Raw genomic sequence first — 23,721 nt, 5'->3', positions numbered from 1 at the left:
GTAATATCTAGAATATTTGGAATTTTTAAAAATATCACTGACTGAAATAGGGAAGATAAATCTAGCATGTGAAAATTTCATTTTATTATCATCATTGAAACAAGAAAAGATTTGCTCCAGTAAAAATATTCAAAAGAAAGGTTTAATGTCATAGTCTAGAAACAAAGTGTTCCTGTAATGAAAAGTGGTGAAGGTTAAGACAATATTTGATAGAGCACACTTTCTAATAGAAAAAAAAAAAGATTTTTAAGTTATTTAATTTTGTTTTATTTAAAAAATAAATATAACAGGATCTTAGACAGATGGGCAAGGAATATGCAGATATTTAAGTTAATGCAGAGGTATGCAGATCTTTTCCTCTTGGGCCTGTCTTGTAAAGGTAAGATTCCAACTTAGGCATTACTCTGTCCTGGTTATTTTCTCTTTATTCCTCTACATTCACGCTCCACCCTCAACTTTCACCTGTGCCCTAGGTAGCTGGCCTTTATTGACTACATCATTGGGCTTTTTTGCCTTTTGGTTTGCTGTTACATTCAGGCAATAATAATCACCTGCAGAAGAACAATGGGCAGGAAGGGAGGAAGGTTGGGTGTTTATTCTTCTAACTCAACCCTGCCAGGTTATTGGTTGACAGTAATCCCTTATTAGAGGTTGCCACTTCTGCCAGATGCCCCTCCCCTACAGCTATAACCCTCTCCAAGTGCCAGTAACGGCCCCCTTCACTAGACCCTTCAAGTTTACAGATGTGATAGCTTGTTACTGTTATAGTAGGGGCTACGTCACCATCCTATGCTGGTTTCCCTTAACCTTGCCCATGCAAAACTTTCCTTTACTTAACTGTCCTCAATTATTCCATCTTTTCCTGCTAGGACCTTGGCTAATTCACTCTATTTTTAAGCCTCTTCATTAATGCCCCTTAAAGCAATAAAGATATCCATTGTAACAAATGGGGGGAAAAATTAAGAGGGAAAATTCTTAGAGCACAATTAATAGGGCTGGCTTTGAAGCAACAATCTTTATTTTGCCAGGGAAGACCCTCTCAATTCTGCACCTCAGTTAACAGCCTTTTTGATTCTTTGGAGCATTTGAATGCACAGTGGTTGATCTGTCCAGAAACCACTTGACCAGGAAGCTTTCCCTGGGCATCTTTGTTCATGAGCCTGAGAAATTAGTAAACATAGCTTACAACCAATAAAATCCCCACACACAGCTTGGGCAAATAATAAAGTGAAAGCATTTTCTTATTAAAGCTATGATTAGGTTTATCACATCTAATCATAACAGTCTCACCAGGGGGGAAAGTAAGCAAGTCTTCATTATGCACCACTACCTGCAAGAGCCAGAATTCTCTTAGGAGAAAAAGCCCAAATAAGCAATAGTGTGTTTTGGAATATGCACCTTTCCCTGAAGAATTTGGCTCAGAGTGAAATTCGCCTGATAAGTGATTGCTTGACCAGTTAGCTGAGCTGGATTTACTAACCTAATGAAGCTTAAATTTCACGATCCCTCACTTGCACAAACCCTTTCCAAGGCTCTGGGAGGAGCCCTATAATATGTCCACATCCCCAGTATGTGTTTGTAAAATCTGCCAAAATAAGAATTTTAATCACAGTTGGCTAAGATTCTTATTTCTTTTCACTCTGCTGCTCCTACCATTGGACTTTTCACTGTGTTGGGTAAAGTTTGAATGGCTATGGGCATTTTTACAATTTGGTTAAGCAGAAATTTAGGAATATGTTTAGCTTTGATTGATGTGAGATATATGTATGTATATGATTCCCAGTCACTTCTGAATATAGTTAAATTATTGCAAGCCTTCCCCTTACAGGAATAGCCTCCAGGAATACTCTGCCACCCCCAATTCACCCTGTACCAGAAACATACGTGCTGGGCCGAAGTACTATCATGATGTGAATATCTTGCCCAAGACTGGTAGCATGAGAGAATTAGAGATGTCTTAGTCCATCTGGGCTGCTATAACAAAATACCATAAACTGAGTAGCATATAAACAACATAAATTTATTTCTCATGGTTCTGGAGGCTGGGAAGTTCAAGATCAGGACATCAACAGGTTTGGTATCTGGTGCGGGCCTCCTTTCTGGTTCACAGATGGTACCTTCTTGCTGAGTCCTCATATGGCGGAAGGAGCAAGGGAGTTCTCTGGGTTCTCCTCTGTAAGGGCACTAATCCCATTCATAAGGGCTCTGCTCTCATAAGCTAATCACCTCTCAAAGACCCTGCCTCCTAGTACCATCACCTTGAGGGTAAGGACTTCAACATATGAATTTGGAGAGGGGTGGGGGGACAGACACAAACACTTAGCCCAAAGCAGAGGAGAAACAAGGTTTGAAAGGTCTGGAGCTAGATGCTAGTATGTGCAATAATGTGAATAATTGTATACATCATGTATAGAATTATAAGTAGATTGAGTTCTCAAATATCCATAATCAAAACCATTTGCTCCTATCGGGAATAATGCACACGATACAATTACAAACACCATACATTCTTTCCCTTTCTGATGGGAATCATGCAAAACAGAATTAAACAGAATTTCTATAGTTTAAGGGTACAAATCTATAGCTGAAAATAGAGTACACTGTATTTTTTTACGATCAAAAATATAAAAACTATCAACCCCTCTAGAGGAAAGAATAAGTTATCTTTACATTATCACAGTAAAAAATGATGTTACACAATGCTGTTTTGTGAAGTTGTCAAAACACCATGCAAAAAAGATGTATGATAGACAAGTGGCAGGCTGCTAAATAATGTAAAAATCATTATTTTTCTGGATTTTTTTATGTTTGTGGCATTTGTCATGTTTTTAAAAATGCATGCTTGGTTGTGATTTCTTTTCCAGATAAATATTCACTTTTATATCTAATTGCATATTCATGAATTTTGATTCTTTTTCTTAAAGATGGCTCCATCCAAATTGTATAAGCTTCAGGCTCCACAAAAGCTGGACTTCTCTGCCAGTGCCTTTACATGCAGTAATGTAAATTCTAAGTTCAAGTGCTATCTAACTCCATATACACAAAGCAGGCAATAGATTCAACAGAACATAAGGAGAGAGTCTTGATGTTAGAAAGAATAACACATGTCACAGGTAGCATGACAATTGCCATCTGCCCAGAAATGCAACTTAGTTATAGACAATTGCCCCCAAACCATGTTGTATACACTGTCATCCAGCAAAGAGCTGTCAAGGCTGGGCTTTAGAAAAACTGCTTTCTACTTCTATTCTTGTCCATGACAGTGTTCAAACCAAAAAGAAGTTGGATGATTCCTCTATGCTTCAGTTTTCTCATGCTGAAAGCGGGTTGATTTCTGGGACAATTCTCTTCTTTATTGTCTACACAGAATTGCTCAAGGCCCATCCCCACCCCCACCCCATTTACTGATACCTCCCAGAGAGCCCCCCACCTCAGGGTTCCCCATCAGTCCCAATTGCTGCTGCACTGAATTCTTGACTGTCCCACTTACATGTCACTTCCTGCAGCTGGAGTCCTCTCTCCTCCCCACTTAGCTAGGATGTTAGTCCCTCTTACTTCATTCTCTAAAACAACACTTTGATGAGGATATTTTATGTAGCAGGTTTTTTCTAAATATTTTGGTAATGGAGGAAGATTACAGCACAGTGCTGGACCAAACATTATTTTGAATTGAACATCAGATATCACTGTGCCTCAAAATTCATCAAACATGTCCTTCCCAGGATCTCTCTCTCCTAAGGTCATATATGTCCTTAGCCCCAAGCTCCCTCCATCCAGAGGTCCCATCTAAGAACATTTCTTCATTTTCTTCTTAAGATTCCTAAACCTTTTCTTAAGCCAATTGACAGTTGCAAAATTTTTGTACTTTATTGTGTAAACAGATTTTAATCATGTTTTGTCTAAATTGGTCCCAAATAGGAAATATCATGGGGTGGGTGAGGCTATACTTCAAAAAACCATGTACTTCATGTCTATTCAATGATTTTTAAAAAACAAGAAAGAGAAAACTCTCAGAAGAGAACTCATTCTGGTCTCTTTCCCAGCCAACCAGTTCAAACTATGGGCAGCTTTTTAGAATATAAAAAACTTTTTCTAATTGCAGGTATTATGAAACTTGCAAAAATTAAAAGAAAAACTGTTGAGAAAGCTTTCAAAAAATTTAAATGTCATATTAAGATATTATACCTATACATAAAATAGAGCTGTCATTTATTACATTATTTCTAGTGGAAATGTTACTATTGCTGCCTCCAGAGTTACCATTCTGAACTTTCCTTTTCCTTACATGGAATCAAGTCCTGCTAAAGAAATATGAGTAGATTAGAGGTTAACACAAGTGATTTCAGAGAGAGAAGAAGAAAAGATTTGGCTATTCAGACCACTTTATAGGTAACCAGTAGGAAAACCCAGCTGTATTACCATCCCAGGAAAAGCTGCATCCATTTTTCCAGTGAAGACATGAAGTTCCACCTTTTACATCAATCTGCTCACCCGGGCCTCTGCTTTCTATGTATGAAGTGGAAGCAAAACATAAGAGACAGAAACGATATCATCCTCAAAATTAGAACTTTCTTTTAAATAAGAGAATTATAATATTTTAGGGGCTTTTAGTGATCATTTATTCTGCCTCATTTCAACAGTAAGGAAAACTGAGACCCAAAGAACCTAACACTCAGGTGGGGGATCATACCCCTATTTGAGGCTAATCTTGGCACCAAACCAGCTCTCCTGACCAGGCTACTCTTATCTATAAAATGTAATCCGCTAACTTGAATTTGGAATGCTAAAAAGATTTCTCTTTAGATATTAGTTATTCAAGTGATAGACTCTTTGGAGTATGTACCAGCAACATACTAATTCGAAATATCAGCTCTATGCTTAATCACAACAGTCTACTTGTTTCAGGATTTTGTTAACGTATTTGATATGTTTGGCTTGTTAACATCTATTTTTCTCTTTCCTTTCAGAAATACAATGCTGATTTATCAGTGAATGCTCAGTGCTGTCAGCACACAGGTTAACAGGGAAGCTAGGCAGGAGTTTTAAGAAAGGGATCAGTTCCTCTATTACAGGACTAATGAGTTTCTAATGCTTCCTTGGTACACCCTACTTCCTTCCCTTCCCGATGCTGGGTTGAACCAGCTGATTCCTACCCAAGTGTTAATCGCTTGTTCCCGACAGCCGATCAAGGGCATTTTTTTTTAAACAGAAAAGAAAGAAAGAGTAATCAGCACATTGTATTAGACCCATAATAACAGATCTTAAAGTCGGCATTTCTGAAGAACTCTATTAGTCACGGTCTCTTGGTTGCAAATGACAGAAGCTCCCTTGCAGTTTAGGCAAAATAAGGAAATTATTGGAAGGATACTGAAGTATCTCATATAGGAGCTAGAAGAAGAGAGAGTGCAGCTGAGCCTCCTGGACAACTGAAACTGCCATCGCTGTCTCTCATCTTTGCTTCTTTGTGCATTTTGATTTCATTCTCTGAAACTAACTTATTCCACAGTAGGGAGCATGACTGCCGGCAACTCTCTGCCTTATACTCTCAGCACTCAGAGGGTGTTCAAGCTTTGAAAGTCCCAGGGAAGAACATAATTGGCCCAGCTGGAGTGGATGCTCATTCCTAGACAACTCGATTGTGGTCGGGCTGATGGGATACTATACTTTTTTCATGGCTGAAAAAAGGAAGTTCTGCTTTCAGCAGAAAAGAGATGTGCTTGATAGATTAAAAATTGAAAATAATTTAGTATCTACTAAAAATGTTTTTAGTTAAAGAAACCATAAGTATATCACTTGAGATAGCAGAGTATAGCAGGGTTGGTCTCTGTTTCCAAATTTAATAGCTCTGGACCTTGTGCTAGTACCTTAATCCAAGTTCCCTTGACCTCAGTAACTATTCATAAAATGGCACTAAATATTTTAAATCACTGAAGGCAGGAGACCAGACCAGGCATGTTACAGCCGTGGATACGGACCTAGCACACTTCCTCCATGGGGAGTGAATGTGACCAAAGGTTTCAGCTCCTGTGTTTTGAAATCTATATTCTCATTTGAGTCAAGGTTGCTCCCAGACAATGACAGAGTATGAGGGATGGGAAGATCCATTTCTGGGAGTCATCACACCCCACTGTCATCCACCTTTGGCTCAAAGTCTTCCCAATAGTTTTGGTTGCAACTTTCTTCAATGCACAGCAGTCTATGATGCTTCAACCCACTTTCTCTCTCTCCTTTACCTAAGATCAGATTTTCACTTCAGTCTGATAGATCTCCCTGTCTTTTTGACTTCTTCCCTATTTCCTTTCACACATTTTTCCTAATAAGATTCTTGCACACTGAATCCTATCTTCGTACTGGCACATCTAGAAAGACAGAATTTAGAATTGGAGTCGATCAGTGAAAAAATTCATCTTTAGAATTGACATGCAATAGTTCCTTTAACATTTCCAGTAAGAGAAGTCAATTTTCATAAGGCATTTTTTATTCCAACCAGGGGTAAATTGTTGATAAATATTGAATGTCAAACACTGAGCTAAGCATTTACAAATATTTCTAAATTTAAATATAATAGAAACTCATGACATGGGTCCTATAATTAACATTATTTTTACTAATTAGGAAAATGAGGTTTAGAAGGGTTAAGTAAATTGTCCACGGTCACAAAGCTTGTACATGTGGAGTCAGCTCAATTTCAGGTAACTGTATCCAATAATCATTATGCTATCCACTCTATACAGAGCTAAAATATGCTCTGTGTCTTGTCTAACCACTGGAGGGTGAATAGAGAGACATTAAATTCAGTCCTTTTCAGTGTGCTAGACATCCAAATGATAGGCAAAGAATGAAAGGAAGCAGATAAGAAAACTAATAAATTCCGGGTACCTACTGTAAGGATTGTAATATTTAATCCTCATAGCATAACCTTATTTTACAGATAAAAAATAAGGATCTAACTATTACAATAGTTTTTCCATGACCCAAATCATAAGTGGTAGTATTTGGGATTCAACTCTATGGTCTTTTCACTTCACTGTATAGTCTCTCCAATATGGTCACACTGATTCTCTTTTAAGAGTTCATCCTTCCAAATAATCAATTATTCATTCTTTTATTTATTTATTTTTATTTTGCTTATAGTAAAAACCAGTCCATGCTCAATAATGCCCTGCGTTTTCTGTCCACTAGTCAATACCATTCTGAACTCATTTCTATCTACTCTCCTCATCCACTCAATTTTACCCATTCCAGAAGTTCCAGTTACTATTGTTGCATAACAAGCCACCCTGAGTCTTAGTGGTATAAAACAATATCCCTGTGATATGCTCACAGAGTCTGTGGTCAGAAACACAGAAAAAGCACAGCAAAATGACTTGTTCCACCCCTCTTTGCTCCAATGTCTGAAGCCTCAGCTGCAAAGTCTGGAAGAGTGAGGCAGGGACGAGAGGAGGGTTGACTTGAAGGGAGGGGCCAGAATCATCTGAAGGCTCACTCACTCAAGCATCTGCTGGTTGATGCTGGCTGTTGGTGGAGAATGATATATGTGCTCTCACCATGTTGCCTGGGCTTTCTCACAACATGGAGGGTGAGCTCCAGGAGTGAGTGTCCCAACAGAACAAGGCTCAAGTGCATGACATGTTTATGACCTAGCCTCAGAAGTCAAATAGCATCATTCTACCCCTACTCCATTGAACCACTTAGTTTTAATAATAGAGATATAGATCTACCACTCAATGGAAGGAGTGTCAATATCACATTGTCAGAAGCACATGTGAGATAGCTATGCTGTGGTGGCCATCACACCAGCCTTCTTACTAGTGAAGGATCATTCTGCCAAGAAAATTTCTGCCTTAGAGCTTTTGCTATTTCCTTTGCCTGGAATGTTCTTCCCCCAGAAACCTGCTAAGCTCACTCTCTTCTGTCCTTAAAGCCTTTGCTCAAATCTCACCTTCTCAAGGAGACCTACCCTGACCAGTGACAAAGACTCTCTTGATCAAACTTTAGTCAAGCTCCTCTGGGCCCTCTTCTTCAGTAGGCCTCAGCCATGGCTTCCATTCTGTCTTTGGCCTGCCTAGCCCAGTTTTAGCAAGAGTCTCCCCACCCATGGTATTTTATTATCCCTGATATCTAATTATGCTCCTCATCCCCCACCTTTGATGCCTAAGTCCTTGAACTGCCTTTAGCAAGATTCTATAGGCCATTTTAGCAAGAACCCCTGCTATTGATGTCTCCTCTTAGTAATTTTTCATCCTCCAATCTCATCATTCTGCTCATTGTGTATAAATCCCCATATGTCTTTGCTGTATTTCGAGTTGAGCCCAATCTCTCTCCCCTACTATAATACCCTATTACAATAGACTTGAATAAAATCATTTTTACCATTTTATCAAGGGTCAGAATAATTTTTTTTAACACCAGTCTACTTTACAGTGCAACCTGAACACACATTGAACACAATTGGCACCTCTATGAAAAGAAATTATTTGCACTACTTTCAGTTTTCTTAATTTATATTGTTGCAAAATAGCTTAGTCAAAGACAAAGGCAGCGATAAACTCATAGAATGATCTAGTTAGGACACTGACTAAAATTCAAAAGTCGTTCATGATTTTTCCTTACACCAATCATAATTAATAGTCAAATTCCAGTTGTGAGTTGTGAACACTAAACCTAAGAGGCCTATTTTTCTATCTTCTAACCTTTATGCCCAAGTCTGACCTGCAGGCTGACATAAATCCACCGTTGATTTCCCAATAGAAAAGAAAGATGTCACAATCTCCAGCTTATTTTCTCTGCATAATTTTTTAGATTTCGTCTTAGGCAGGTGTGCCTGGTCTCATATTCAGAATGCCTGAGCAACCCTTGGAGGTGGCCAACACTTGAGTACCCCTGCTAAGACTTGACATTGCCTCTGTGTGTCCTGCAATTTCTTTGTTGAGAAGAGAGAATTTTATTTCACAGTTTAAAAATACATCTAATTTGTGTGGGAAGAGTTTTGTTTAAAATGGAAAAGTAGACAAATGGTAACAGTAAAAAACATGGAAAGTCAAATAGTGGCCAACAGAAGGAACTACTTATCCACAAAAATCCCATTCATACCATTGATTTACCTCCTCCTGATGATTACAATTATGATGATGATAATTATGATGATGATGATAAATGAAAGAACATCCATTTAAGACCATGGCTGATAACCGATGACAGTAGATTCTGCTCAGCAAAGCAACTATGCATTACTCTACTGTGTATTTTGGCCTTTCCTTTAACTCAACAACTTGATAGATCACTTTGGATATTAAAGGTACACTACCAAATCATAACTTTTAAGGAGACAGTAAAACAAATAAATTGTTAAGTGGTTTAATATAATTAATGAACAAGAATTTAAAACCATGAGAGAAAGGAAGGTGGGTAGGAAGAAAAGAAAGAAAGAGCTGGAGTCTACAGAGAAATGTCAGAGCTATAGAGTAAATGTTTGTGTCCTCCCAAAATTCATATGTTAAAACCTAATCCTCAAAATGAAGGTATTTGGAAATGAGGCCTTTGGGAGGTGATTAGGTATGAGATTAGTGTCCTTGTAAAAGAGACCCCAAGGAACTCCCTTGCCCCTCTGCCATGTGGGGTCACCATGGAAAGATGCCCATCCACAAATCAGAAAGCAGGTCCTCACCACACACCAAATCTGCCAGTGCCTTGATCTTGAACTCTCAGTCTACAGAACTGTAAGAAATAAATTTCTGTTGTTTATAACAGAATAAATGGTATTCTGTTATAGCAGCTCAAAATGGACTAAGGAAGTCAGCAAATAAGAAATCCTTAATGACAGGAGAGCCAATTGGAGTTGTTATAATTTTAAGCTGTTTGTACTGTTGGATATAAATGGTAAATGTTCTCCTGCCCCATGCATTCATAGAGCCTCAGGCTGATGGTATATCAAGCATGGAGTCATTGGGAAGACAATTCACATAGGATGACATCATGACAAAAAATGGACAATACCATCCGTTTTAGTGAGAAAATCCACACACCATACTCAGAAGAATCAAGAATGTCAAGTAAGTCTCAATCTGAAAAAAAACCTGAGCTAGCTCCTGAATCCGCTATTACACACAGGTGAGGATTGTATTAGTCCGTTTCTATTGCTTATAAGAAAATACCTGGAACTGGGTAATTTATAAGTAACAAAATTTATTGCTTATGGGGCTGAGCCGGTGGCGCACTCGGTAGCGTGCTGCGCTAGCAGCGCGGCGACGCTCCCGCCGCCGCGGGTTCAGATCCTATATAAGGATGATCGGTGCACTCCCTGGCTGAGCGCCGGTCACCGGAAAAAAAAAAAAAAAAAAAAAAAAAAAAAAAAAAAAAAAAAAAAAAAAATTTATTGCTTATGGTTTTGCACGCTGGAATGTCCAAAGTCCAGGGAACACATCTGGTGAGAGTCTTGGTGGTGGCAACAGTGACCCAGGGATCTTGCATTGCAAGATGGTGGAAGCAGAGAGAGAGAGACTATCCTCTCATGTTCTCTTCATTTAAAGCCCTCAGAACCATGCCCATGACCACCATTATTAATCCATTCACTGCAGCATGGTCCTACAATCTTATCACCTATTCAGGGTCCCACATTTCAATTACCGTAATAGGATTTCCCACCCTCAACAGTTACAATGGGGATTTAAGATTCAATGAGGTTGGGGAAGCATCCAATCTACAGCAGCAATTTAAGCCAATTCTATTTCAGTCTCAAAGGATAAGGTAAACCCTTTTGACATCTAAGCAATAATGATTAGAATGCAATGGAATGTATAGAATAAGCAGATAAGATTACTGAATTTCTCCAGTAGAAAATCATGCATTGTTTAGAGCACATTATTCTGAGTCAACTGAGTCTGGCTTTTTACCACCTTTGAGGTATTTTTTTTTTTAATTCTGTAAGTTGTCGAATATTACAGTGCAATGCAAAAGACTCTTGATTATGAGCATACAAATGAATTGTTTGGTGGAGAGACAATCTCCCTCCCCCAAGCCAATTCTGTGTCAATTAGAAAATTAATTTTATTACTTTTGATCTATAAATCTCTGAGTTATTTTTTACATCTCCTTTGAGCTAGCTATAATATCTGCCTGATTCTCTCATTAATAATGAGTTAAGTAAAATCTTTAACATATGAGGGTACTTCAAAAAGTTTGTGGAAAAATAGAATTGAAAGATAATATAAATCTTTCCATGAACTTTTTGAACTACCCTCATATGTTCATTTTATATCTGTATGAAAATCATGAATTTTACTTTTTTAATTATCTTTTTAACAGAGACAAACATCATACTAAATCTTTCACACGTAGTATCTCATAGCATCTTCCCAACAATGAAAAGTTGGGAACTATTCTTATCCACATTCTATAGATCAAGGTCAGCAAATGACAGCCCAGTGAGCCACCACTCAGTCCCGCCAAATTTAGCCTACAGCCTGTTCTTGGCTATACGTTTTACTGAAACACAAAATGCCCAATAGTTTCCGTATGGTCTGTGTCTGTTTTTGCCATACAACAGCAAAGCTAAAGAGTTGCAACAGAGACTGTATGGCCCACAAAGCCTAATATATATATCTGTCCCTTTAAAGAAATGATTTGCTGATCCCTCTATAGATGAAGAAAGAGGCTTTGAAAAGTTATGAGCATTACCCAAACTCACAATGTTAATGAGTGGTATAGCCCAGACTCCTCATGCCTATCCTATATTTCCTCAGAGATCAATGCTCCCAGGTTTTACTTGACCCAAACCAGATCAGCTCCAATATGACATGATTTTTGTTTCTTTAAAGAAGGGCCCCTCCTGTTCCCATTTACACACTCATGCTTGGAATTTCTTGAGGAAGAAGTCATTTTTTTATACTACAATGAAAGCTAAGGCTTAAAATAAAACATGCCTGAGAGAAGAAAAAGAAGGGGTTGAGTTTGTGTGAAGTTGGTAATGACTGGAGTGGACCCCGTTCCGTGAGTAAAGAGGCCAAGTCATTTATTTGCACCTGGAGAGAAAAAAGTGGCAATGGTTCAAAGGCAGGTTGACACAGAACAAAACTGAGGCTGCCTCAGGGCAGTCAGGACCTAACTCAATACACCTCCGTGGTCTACTCTCCCTTACCACCTTCCATCTGTTTTGTATTTTGTTGCCAAAAGTGAGTGTAAAATATGTTGTTACAACAGTCACCTCATATCAGCCTGTGTCAGCTTCTGAGGGACTGGCTGAAAATGGCAGGAGCAATTGTTATTTCTAAAGCTGTCTGTAAAGTGGTGTTTAACAAGTTTCCTTTTGGAATATTGTCATCCCACGTTCCTTCCTCCATCTCTTGCTCCCTGATCCCATACGACACCAATTAGTGTGTGTATGGGGGTGGAGGGGAGGGGGGTGAAGGATAGTCGTAGTTTCCCTTCAAAGAAACAATTGCACAAAACTGTAAAGTAAAGTGCTCTACCCAGCACTCATGTATTAATTATAATTTGAAAACCTCCAAAAACATAAAAGGGCCAAGGTGTCAATGAAAAGGCTAATCAGAATTTAGAAGGTCAGTGAAAGCCATATAAATGTCCACTTGAAATTCTGCAAACTGCTAAGTGTTTGGGCAATTAATTCACTAGTGATTCAGCACAACCTTGAAGGAGAGGGCTATAGGTTTTGTATTTTATTCTCATTCCTTCCAAAAAGAGGAGACAAAAGTTCTACTAAAGAACACTGCCCTCTCCTCACGTCAATCATATTTTAAGGGCACAGACAAATCTCTTTAAACAAACCAAATGATGGAAATTCCAGCCGCAGAAGGAAAGCTAGAAACAGAACCTCATGGTGATCAGGAAGAAAACTCATCACTTTGTAGATGCCAATACACTCTGAGATACACTTGATTCTCATTATTCACAGTACTTAGGTTCTGTAAAGTCATCACAGACACTGAAATTTGCAAATACTGAATCATTGTTCCTAGGGGAAATACAGAAGTCGGTTCCTGCAAGCATTTTTGTCAAGTGATCAATACAAAACTTTGTTTTATGCATTTCTGTTCAAAAATACCTTATCTGATATATATTGTTGATTCATTAACATTGAACTCATGGCCAACAACATTGTAACTCATGCTTGAACAGGGCGCATCTATTACATATATTTTCTCCATAAGGTCCATCACAGCTTTCTTGCACTTAGAACACTAGACAGCACTTCAGCACTTCACATGGGGCCGTTTTAAACAGCAAACGCAGCAACAAAAATCACAAAAATGCAAAAAGTATGGCACAAAATAAACCATAAGAAGGAAGCTTGTTTACGGTATAAGAGATGAAACAAAAAGGAAGAGCCTTAGTTGGAAACATGGCTTTAAGGTGACTCAAATGTTTAACACCCTGCCCATGTACATGTATGAGAATCACTGCAAAAGGACCTCAAGTATTGACTTTGGGGTAACAAATAACTTTTAGGAAGTAGGCTGCTATAGCCTGAATGTGTCCACCAAAATTTATGTGTTGAAACTTAATTGCGAATGTGATAGTACTAAGATGCAGGGGCCTTTAGGAGATGATTGAGTCATGAGGGTGGAGCTCTCATGGATGGGATCAGGACCCTTATAAAAGGGCTTTAGGGTGTGAGTTCACTCTCTTCTGCTCTTCCACCATGTGAGGACATACCATTTGTCCCCCTGGAAGATGCAGCATCAAGGCATCATCCTGGGAGCTGAGAACAGCCCTCATGAGGCAGCAAACCTGCCGGCACCTGCGTCTTGGACTACCCAGCCTTCAGAACTGTGAGAAATAAATTTCTATTGTTTATATATTACCCAGTCTATGGTACTTTATTATAGCAGCACAAACGGACTTAGCCATAGGTATATTTGCAAATCCACAGATAGTGACTGTACCGTTTTTCTCCTGAACAACATAAGCAGTAAATAACATTGGGAATGATACAAGTAGATCAACATTGCCAGAATAGGTAAGATAAACATTTCCTTTAATCCATTTTGAGTTGAGTTTAGTGTATGGTGAAAGGTATGGGTCTAGTTTCATTCTCCTGCATATTGATATCCAGTTTTCCCAGCACCATTTGCTAAAGAGGCAGTCTCTTCCCCAGTGTATAGGCTTGGTGCCTTTGTCAAAGACCAGATGGCTGTAGGTGTGTGGGTTGATTTCTGGATTCTCTATTCTGTCCCATTGATCAGTGTGTCTGTTTTTATATACACCCTGAAACAATAAAACTTCTTAAAGAAAACATAGGAGAGACACTTCAGGAAATAGGACTGGGCACAGACTTCATGAATACGACCCCAAAAGCACGGGCAACCAAAGGGAAAATAAACAAATGGGATTATATCAAACTAAAGAGCTTCTGCACAGCAAAAGAAACAATTAAAAGAGTTAAAAGACAACCAACAGAGTGGGAGAAAATATTTGCAAAATATACATCTGACAAAGGATTAATATCCAGAATATATAAGGAACTCAAACAACTTTACAAGAAAAAAACAAGCAACCCAATTAAAAAATGGGCAAAAGAGCTAAGTAGGCATTTCTCTAAGGAAGATATACAAATGGCCAACAGACATATGAAAAAATGCTCAACATCACTCAGCATCCGGGAAATGCAAATCAAAACCACATTGAGATACTATCTCACCCCAGTTAGGATGGCTAAAATCCAAAAGACTCTGAATGATAAATGCTGGCAAGGTTGCGGAGAAAAAGGAACTCTCATACATTGTTGGTGGGACTGCAAAATGGTGCAGCCTCTATGGAAAAGGGTATGGAGGTACCTCAAACAATTGCAGATAGATCTGCCATATGACCCAGCTATCCCACTGCTGGGAATATACCCAGAGGAATGGAAACCATCAAGTTGAAGGTATACCTGTTCCCCAATGTTCATTGCAGCACTCTTTACAATAGCCAAGAGTTGGAACCAGCCCAAATGTCCATCATCGGATGAGTGGATACGGAAAATGTGGTACATCTACACAATGGAATACTACTCAGCTATAAAAACGAATGAAATACTGCCATTTGCAACAACATGGATGGACCTTGAGAGAATTATATTAAGTGAAACAAGTCAGGCACAGAAAGAGAAATACCACATGTTCTCACTTATTGGTGGCTCACTTATTGGTGGGAGCTAAAAATAAATAAATAAATTCACACACACACACACAAAAAAAAAACCGGCGGCGGGGGGAAGAAGACATAACAACTACAATTCCTTGAAGTTGGTACGACAAGCAAACAGAAAGGACATTGTTGGGTGGGAGGGGGGAGAGGGAGGAGGGAGGGGGGTTTCGGTAAAGGGCCACAATAATCAACCACATTGTATATCGACAAAATAAAATAAAATAAAAAATAAATTTAAAAAAATAAAAAATAAAAAAAAGATAAACATTTCCTAATTCTAAAAACCTTAAGCAAAGGTATCAAATACAGTGATTTCTTTAAGGGAATGTCAAGTTGGACAGTGGTATAAAAGATTATTGAATGGGGAAAATGTTGACTGCTTCATTATCTGACAGGCATTGTGTGAAACAGTGGCCGTTCTTGACATCCAGGAAGCTGGCATAGTAATTGATTTCCCAGTTCTCTAAAACTAGCACCTAAAATCCAATCTCAAGCAGCCCTAAGGACTTCTCAAAGTACCCTTCCAAAACTCTCAAACCTTCAGCACACTAACTTCGAGAATATTAAAAGTCTTTCCAGGAATAAAACCCTGATGTAAAATAATTTTGGTAAAGGTTTGAGTCAAGAAAATACTAGCAGTTGAGAAATTAACAAAAATTAGTAGTGGCTAAAAAAATAGTTTTTAACTCCACCATCAATTCATTTCAATATTCCTTTGCTTGCCAGAGAAGTTGGTGCTTTTCTTACTTGTGTTTTGAACAAGTTATAACATATGTATGGTTCCCTCTGTCAGGGTGAAAAAACTTTTTCTCTGCACTCTTAGTTTATCTCCTGGGGGCCTGAAAATTAAACTAACAAAAGACAGATTAACAGGAGAAATGGTACATAATTTTTATTAATATTTAATGTGCATGGGAGTTCACAGAAAAGATGTGAAATTCAAAGAAGCAGTTGGATTCAGGGGTTTATGTATGATTTTAACAAAGAAAAGGGGGTTTGGATTTCAAGGGAGGATAAATCATGGGGAAATGACTAGGAAATTCAAGCGGGAACTAATGAAAGATAAGGGTTATTTTAGTAAGATCCATTTATGTGAACTCACTGTATTAGTCCATTTCTGTTGCTTATAAAAAAAATACTTGGAGTTGGGTGATTTATAAGAAAACAAAATTTATTCCTTACAGTTTCTGAGGCTGGATGGTCCAAAGTCCATCTGGTGTTGGCAACAGTGACCCAGGGGTCTCACATTGCAGGATGGTAGAAGCAGAAAGAGATAAAGACAGACTCTTCCCTTCTTTTAAAACCCTCAGAGCCATACCTCTTGACCACCATTTTTAATCCATTCACTACTGCATGGTCCTACAATCCAGTCACCTCTTCAAGGCTCCACCTTTCAATTACCACAATAGGATTTCCCACCCTCTCAACAGTCACAGTGGGGGCTAAGTTTCTAATACATAAAACTTAGGGGACACAATTCAAGCTTCAGGGAGTTTTGGGGGGACATAATCCAATCCACTACACTCACGTTAGTGTCAATGCTCCATCTCCAGGGATGAGTCACTCTTGTCTTCCTGGTACATAAAGGGACACATTCATAAAGAAAAATGTATGCCCTGCTTTTAAGCAGATAAGGAGAGGGCAGGGAATTCTTCCTGCATCTGTTGATTCTCAATTGCCTTCAGCACAAAACAATGCCTATGTCAAGATGGCATGTTTTAGAATGTTGTGTTCTTATCCCCTTCATTTCACATATGAGTAAAAACAAATCTTTAACACATTCAGTTTTTTAATCTATATAATTATTATTATTTTTATTTTTTTGTGATAATTATCTTCTAGCAATATTTACCAGGCACCTTTATAGCCATTCCCAGGCCTTAATTCCATTGTGCCCCGTGGGAGGAACACAGGAAGAAGAAAGTGAGATGTTTCTAAGTTTTATGTACCATAGTTCAGACACTACTTACAGAGTAAATACAGGGTCAGCTCTATTTACAGAATATAGCTTTGTAATTTGGGGGTGGGGATGAAGGGAAAGGACACTTTGGAGAGTGTTTCTGTGCCCTGGATGTGGTTAAAGAAGGGAGATACCTTAATGGGCTACAGTAGCAAAGGGCTATAAACAACATCCTTAAAATTTTTTTAAGAGTTCTGGTCAAGATGGTGGAATAGACGGTCCCCAGCATCACTCTCTCCCACAAATCAACCAATTTACAATTATAAAAATGTAATATCAGCCAAGCTGGGGCTGCTGGAGCTCAGAGGAAGAGGAGGGGAGACCTACAAAGTTCATGAGGGTGGGAGAAACCATCATGAGAGAAAGAAAAAACTGCTCTGAGCATTTCTGGCCGCAGCTGCTTTCAGGCTGCAACTGCTGAGCTCATGGAGCAGGAGCCGGCAGAAGCCACAGCTGTGCCCTTCACATGGAGTTACTTGGAAGCGGCAGGGGAGAAGAGGATCTTCTTGGTGGCCCCCGGGACAGCAAGACCACTAATAGGGTTTCCATGTACACAACAGGAGCAAGACGTCAGAACAGCTGGAAAAAGGGAGCCAGTTAGAGGCCCATGAGTCAACACAAGGGACCAGCACAGGGCCTGTCCCATGGGAAGTGTTTGGAACACAGGTGGTGGGGGATATGGGCCCACCAGGAGAACACAGGGACACAGCAAGGACAGCTAATCCACCCCCCAATCAGCACGGGACCACTCAGAGGAGACTGGTGGGAATGCAGAATGGCATGGGATGCAGTTTTACGAAAAAACTCAGGCCCAGATCAGAGTTTCTACACAATCCAGGTGCACCAGCTCTCTGGAGAGCTGGAAGTATGGAAGTATAAGGTCAACCATTAAACTCTGAGCTGCACAAAAAGCCTCACCTAGGGAAACAGCAGCAGGGCAGCAATTTAGCTCAACCACACAGCTCAAGTACTGGTTCCCACAGGAAATTCCCCTGTGTTAGAAGTAAGCAAAGGACAAAAAATTAGTTCCAGCCCAGGCACACCACCAGCACCTTGGGGCACTCCAGGAGACAGGAGGCATGGAGCCAGACCCAGGATCCTCACCCACAACCAGGCACACCACACCAGTGCCTTGGGGCCAGGCTGGGGACCCAAGGCATGGAGAAGGGGACTGGACCCTCCTCCCACAACTAGGTACACTGTGCCAGCGCCTTGGGACCCACTCAGGGACCTGCCTGAGGTATGGATACAGGGACCGGACCCCATTCCCAGAATAGGCACACTGCACTAGCACCTCGGGGCCCACTTGGGGACCTGAGACTTGGAGCCAGACACCAGACACTCTCCACAACCAGGCACACCAACAGCACCAAAGAGCATGCCAAAAACATCACCTCCATATGGGTGGCCCACCATAGCCTCCGCAGTAAGCATGGCTGCCACAAAAGTGGCTAGACACCACAACCCCCACTCAGATGGTCCGCCAGCCACTGGAGTGCATCGACACAAGGAGAGTCAACAGCAGAGATAAAGAAAAGAAGAGGATGTCTCTCTCCACAAAGCCCATTTCAGGGTGATAGAAGAAGCATCTGCTCTATGATAATATTGGGGGTCCTGATCACACCTCTCGGCATTGGACAGATCATCTAGGCAACAAATCAACAGAGTAACCATTATTCTTTCAGAAAGAGAGAAGAAATCTAGGGCATTTGGCGGGGGGGGGAGAAAAGGGGGATGGGGAGAGATTGAACAAGGGGCATAAAGAATAATTATGATTTGTAACAATATATATGCTAGTAATATTGATTTAATTGAGATATCTCAATGTTGAACCCCAAAATATGTATAATCCATTATGATTCAATAAAAACTAGACAAAAAAAAATTTTTAAACCTTGGGTGACATTCAATCTTGGTATAGTGCTCTGAACAACTTTTCAAGATGGCTCTTAGAGAATAAATAACTCTGAAAAATTAGGCTGCTAAGGAACCCAAGAACTCCTCTACGTTATCTAAATTGTCAAGAGCCTCAGGCATCATCTAAGTGTAGTTACAGGCCAACAAATACCCTAGCTTTCAGTATATACACTATAATGAGATCATTCTAGTATACCTTCCTTTTGAAAGGATATATGAATGTGTGTGTCTCTACATCTGTGTGCCTATGCATACATGGCTGTGTGCATGCGTGCATGTGGATGTGTATGAGAGAGAGAGAGTGAGAAAGAGAGAGACAGAGACAGAGATCTTCTTCTCCTCCATTATCTGAGTAACATTTTAGAAGAATGGTGGAAAATGTTGGACTTTCCACTGAGGAGTTTCTACAACAATTTCTAGTGGAAACAGAAATTCATGGTTGGTCAGGACTCCAAAAACTCTGAGAGATATTGTCAGGCCCAACCTAATCATAGCTTCTGCATTCCTTCTATCTCCACACTTGCAGACACTTAATCACTAGCTGGTATCTCAGCCCTACCTTCAGAATAGCAGTCATGCAGCTATCCTGATCTGAAGAACTAGGTTCCTACGCATTCCAGTCCATTATGCCTCAATTCAGGCTCAAATCCTTCTTGCTGCTTAGCCAACACAAATGCAGTGTCTCATTTCCAAGAGCTGTACTTTAACTTTAATCCCAAACCCTTGCAAATATCCTTTTTATATATATTTGGTAGGCATTTGGTCATTAGGGGTTGTCTAGTATTCAATCTCCTACTTCATATTTGCACCCTGATCTCCTTTGCAGAGAAATTCTTTACTTGTATTCTTGGTGAGAAGAAGTTCTCGCCTCCTACCTCATAACCTAAATGGGATGCATTTTTTTCTCCTGGCCATGTCAGAGCCAATGAGGTGGGTACATGACTTAGTCTCAGCCAATCGGATGTATAATGTGCATTTGCTCTTCAGAATATTTAATTTTACTAGAGGAATAAGTTTGTAGTCTATAAAACATATGCAAAACTTTTAAGGTATTTTAAGTACAGATGAGTAGCTGGCTAGCAAAATGCTTGCTAGATATAAGCAGAGCTTATGAGGTGTGGTAAGATAAGAAGCTAGCAAGTAGGACATGTGTGTGTCAGAGAGAAATGAAAGGAGCAATGGATGTCTAATATTCATGAGGTACCTGGGTACTAAACACACATGAGACTAAATATAAGAGTACAAGAGGCATTAAATATTCAGAATACACTAACTATACATGAGCACTTAATATTCATGAGGCTTTAATCATCAGCCATTGGTGATACCCAATCTGGCTCCATGTGTCCTCTGCCCAAGAAATGTAAATAAAACTCAGCTGCTAATCTGACTAATTGGCAAGCTCCAGCTGTAGCCAGTTGTACTTGGCTTTGTGTGTTTCCAACAAAGCAAGTCATGTGTCATTGGCCCAAGGTATCACCCATCTGTAGTTTCTCTTGCTCAGACCTCTACTCTAGTGCTTGTAACCACACCTTTGGAAGACTGATGTGGCAGAAAGAGACAGGATATATGAACATTGCATACCCTATGATCTAGATTGTGTGGTTCTTCCATCCCACAGGCACTTATCCTAAACAGGTTAACTTACCCCATCCCTCTTTCTTTGCTTCTCACTGTGTGTTTTAATTTGATTTGTACTGATAAATCATGTCATTTGAGCATCTTCATTTGGTTTGCAAGCCTTTATGTTCTATGACCTTTCAGACAGCCTGCCTGGTGATGCATTTGGAAGTTATCACTGCCTCAAGGTAGTTCCTGAGACTTTGAGCCAACAGTGAGTGATGCAAGAGTAAGTCATAGCAGCCTGAGGATCAGGCTGTGCTTGTGCTGAATTCCAATATTTTTTTTCTCTTTGTTTATTGTGAAAGATAGCATACATAATGAAAAGCATATAAAATATGTGTAAAATTTGTCAAGTAATTATAATTAATACAAACAACAATAAAACCTTCCCAACAGGTAGAGAAATTAAAATCAGATGTAGCAAACTTGCCCAAGACTGATTCTCCTGTAATTTAGGCCTCCTAAAGCAAAATTTGGTGTTCTGCATGTTTCACTGAAATGGGCTATATCCTAGCATTTATGTAATACAACTGATTTTGGTCAACTATAAGACTTGGATTACAGTCTTTTGAATATCCCATGGGAAGATAAATGTTGATTCAGCAAGCCCTATTACTCACTTGCTATGTCATAGAGCTATAAATGCAAGGTTTAGAAGCCAGTCACAGGGTATGAAGGCATGGTACTACCTCCAAACACAAAGCATAGACTGGTGGGATAGGGCTACAGCCAAGGTTTTGTCATGATGTATTGTAGTTAAAGAGCCCCAAAGCCCAAGGGTTGTGATCCTTGTCCTGGAGTCCTGTGTCTGGCTCTGATAAATACCTGTGTGCTGCCAGGGACATGCATATATGCCACTGATCCAGTCTGCATGAGTTTCCCCCCAGTGAGCACTAATCCAGCAGGGATAGCATGTGCTATGCCTGGTCATTTGCATGATGAAAATGTTACCAGACAGACAGCAGGAGTTCACCCAGGGACCTGAGCAGCCACAGGTAGACCCCCACCCAACAGACAGCAGGAATGCAAGGGACCTCAGCAGCTGCAGGCAGCCCCCACCTGAAGATGGCAGGAGTGTGCCCTGGGACTTCAGCAGCCACAGGCATCCCCTGCCTAACAGACAGCAGGAGTGCAAGGGACCTCAGGAGCCAGGGGAAGCCCCCAACACTGCCACAGACACTGTTTCTGCAGGGGTGATCCACCACAGCCATTGCCACCTCTAGGGCAGCTTGCAGACACAGCAGCAGTTGCTGCCACTGTGCAGGGAGCCCACTGACAACTCAACTGCTTTGACATAAGGAGAATCACCAGAAGAGCCCAGGGAAAGAGGTGAGTGAGTGCAAAGCCATGACCTGGTGGCCCAACCCACAGGAGGAAGTACACTGTCACACACAGTAGCACACCTGGGATGGGAGGTACATACACAGCCCATGAAACTGCCTTGATCCAGGAAGAGACAACGCAGAACCTCTGAGAATGGTGAAACCCAGGACACCCAAATAGAGTGAGAAAGAAAATTCTCAATCACTGCAACCCACACCCCAGCCAGGGGAAATAAGGACCCAGTAGGAGCCTCTGCCTGTAGGAAAGAAGAAAGAGAAACCCCACCCAGGGTCACTCATTCAAACTGAAAAGCTCCAGTATTCCCCAGTGCACCCATCAGAGTCACAGAATGCTAGCTAGGGTGCCAACAAGGCCACCCAGGGTTACCCACCTGAGCCAAAAAATGACAGGGCACACAGGAGCTTCTCCCAAAAATTCAAGAGCTCACTCACATCCTTGATGAACCAACACACTGTCACTAACCTCAGCAAGGAATCACTAAGTGAACCAGGTGCCTATGCCATGGAGGCAGTCCTTCACAGTTCTGACACTGAATACAGACAAAGTGCCCACCCAGAACCTACACTACTGCACCTACCTGAAACCAATACTAAAACACCCTACTCAATGGTCAATATAGAATACATCTGCAGGAGGCAATCTCTCCTCAAACTCACTCCAGAGTAAAAGAAGAAGCAAATGCTCTACCAGATGACCAGACATCAATGTAGAGATGCCAGAAACACAAAAATCTAGAAAACATGATACCACCAAAGGAATACAGTAATTCTCAATACAAAAACCCATAGAGCACGAAGCCCTTGAAATGACTGAAAAGGAATTCTGTGTAAATTCTTAAGGAAATTAAATGGGATACAAGAAGACACAGTTAGACAATACACTGAACTGAGCAAAACTATACAGGATATGCAGGAGGAAATGTACAAAGAGATTAATACTTTTAAAAATAATGTAGCAGAACTCATAGAACTGAAGGAGTTATTCAACAAGACAAAAAACACAACTGAGAGCTTAAGCAACATGCTAGAGCAAGCAGAAGAAAGAATTTCTAATATTGAAGACAGTCTCTTTGAAATAATGCAGGCAGACAAAAAAAAGTTTTTAAAAAATGAAGAAAATCTAAAAGAGATAGACAACCTTAAGCCCACAAGCATCTGAATCATGGCTATTTCTGAAGAGAAGGAGAAAGGAAAAGGCTTTGAGAAAATATCCAAAGAAATAACAAAGGAAAACCTCCCAGGTACAGGCAGAGACATGAACCTTTAGATTCAGGAGGCTCAAAGATCCCCAAACAGATTCAATCCAAAAAGGTGCCCTTTAAGACACACAGTCAAACTGGCAAAACTCAATGACAGAGAGACAGTCCTAAAAACAGCAAGAAAAAAGCATCAAGTCACCTAAAAGGGAGTCCCCATCAGACTAACAGCAGACTTCTCAACAGAACTCTACAGGCCAGAGAAAATGGAATGATATATTCAAAATACTAAAAGAAAAAATCTGCCACCCAAGTATACTATATGGAGCAAGTGTATCCTTTAGAAATGAAAGAGAAATAGTGTATTTCCCAGACAAACAAAAACTACAAGAGTTCACCACCACATGACCAGCCCTACAAGAATCATCAAGGGATTCCTGCATCTGGAATCCAAAAAATGATAATCACTACTATGAATACACAAGAACAAAACACACTGGTAGAACAAAAGTGCAAATGAGAAAGAGAAAGAACGTGT

Source organism: Cynocephalus volans, chromosome 3 (genome assembly GCF_027409185.1).
Source record: "Cynocephalus volans isolate mCynVol1 chromosome 3, mCynVol1.pri, whole genome shotgun sequence".
Classification (NCBI taxonomy): domain Eukaryota; kingdom Metazoa; phylum Chordata; class Mammalia; order Dermoptera; family Cynocephalidae; genus Cynocephalus; species Cynocephalus volans.
Note: the sequence above shows the minus strand (reverse complement) of the source record.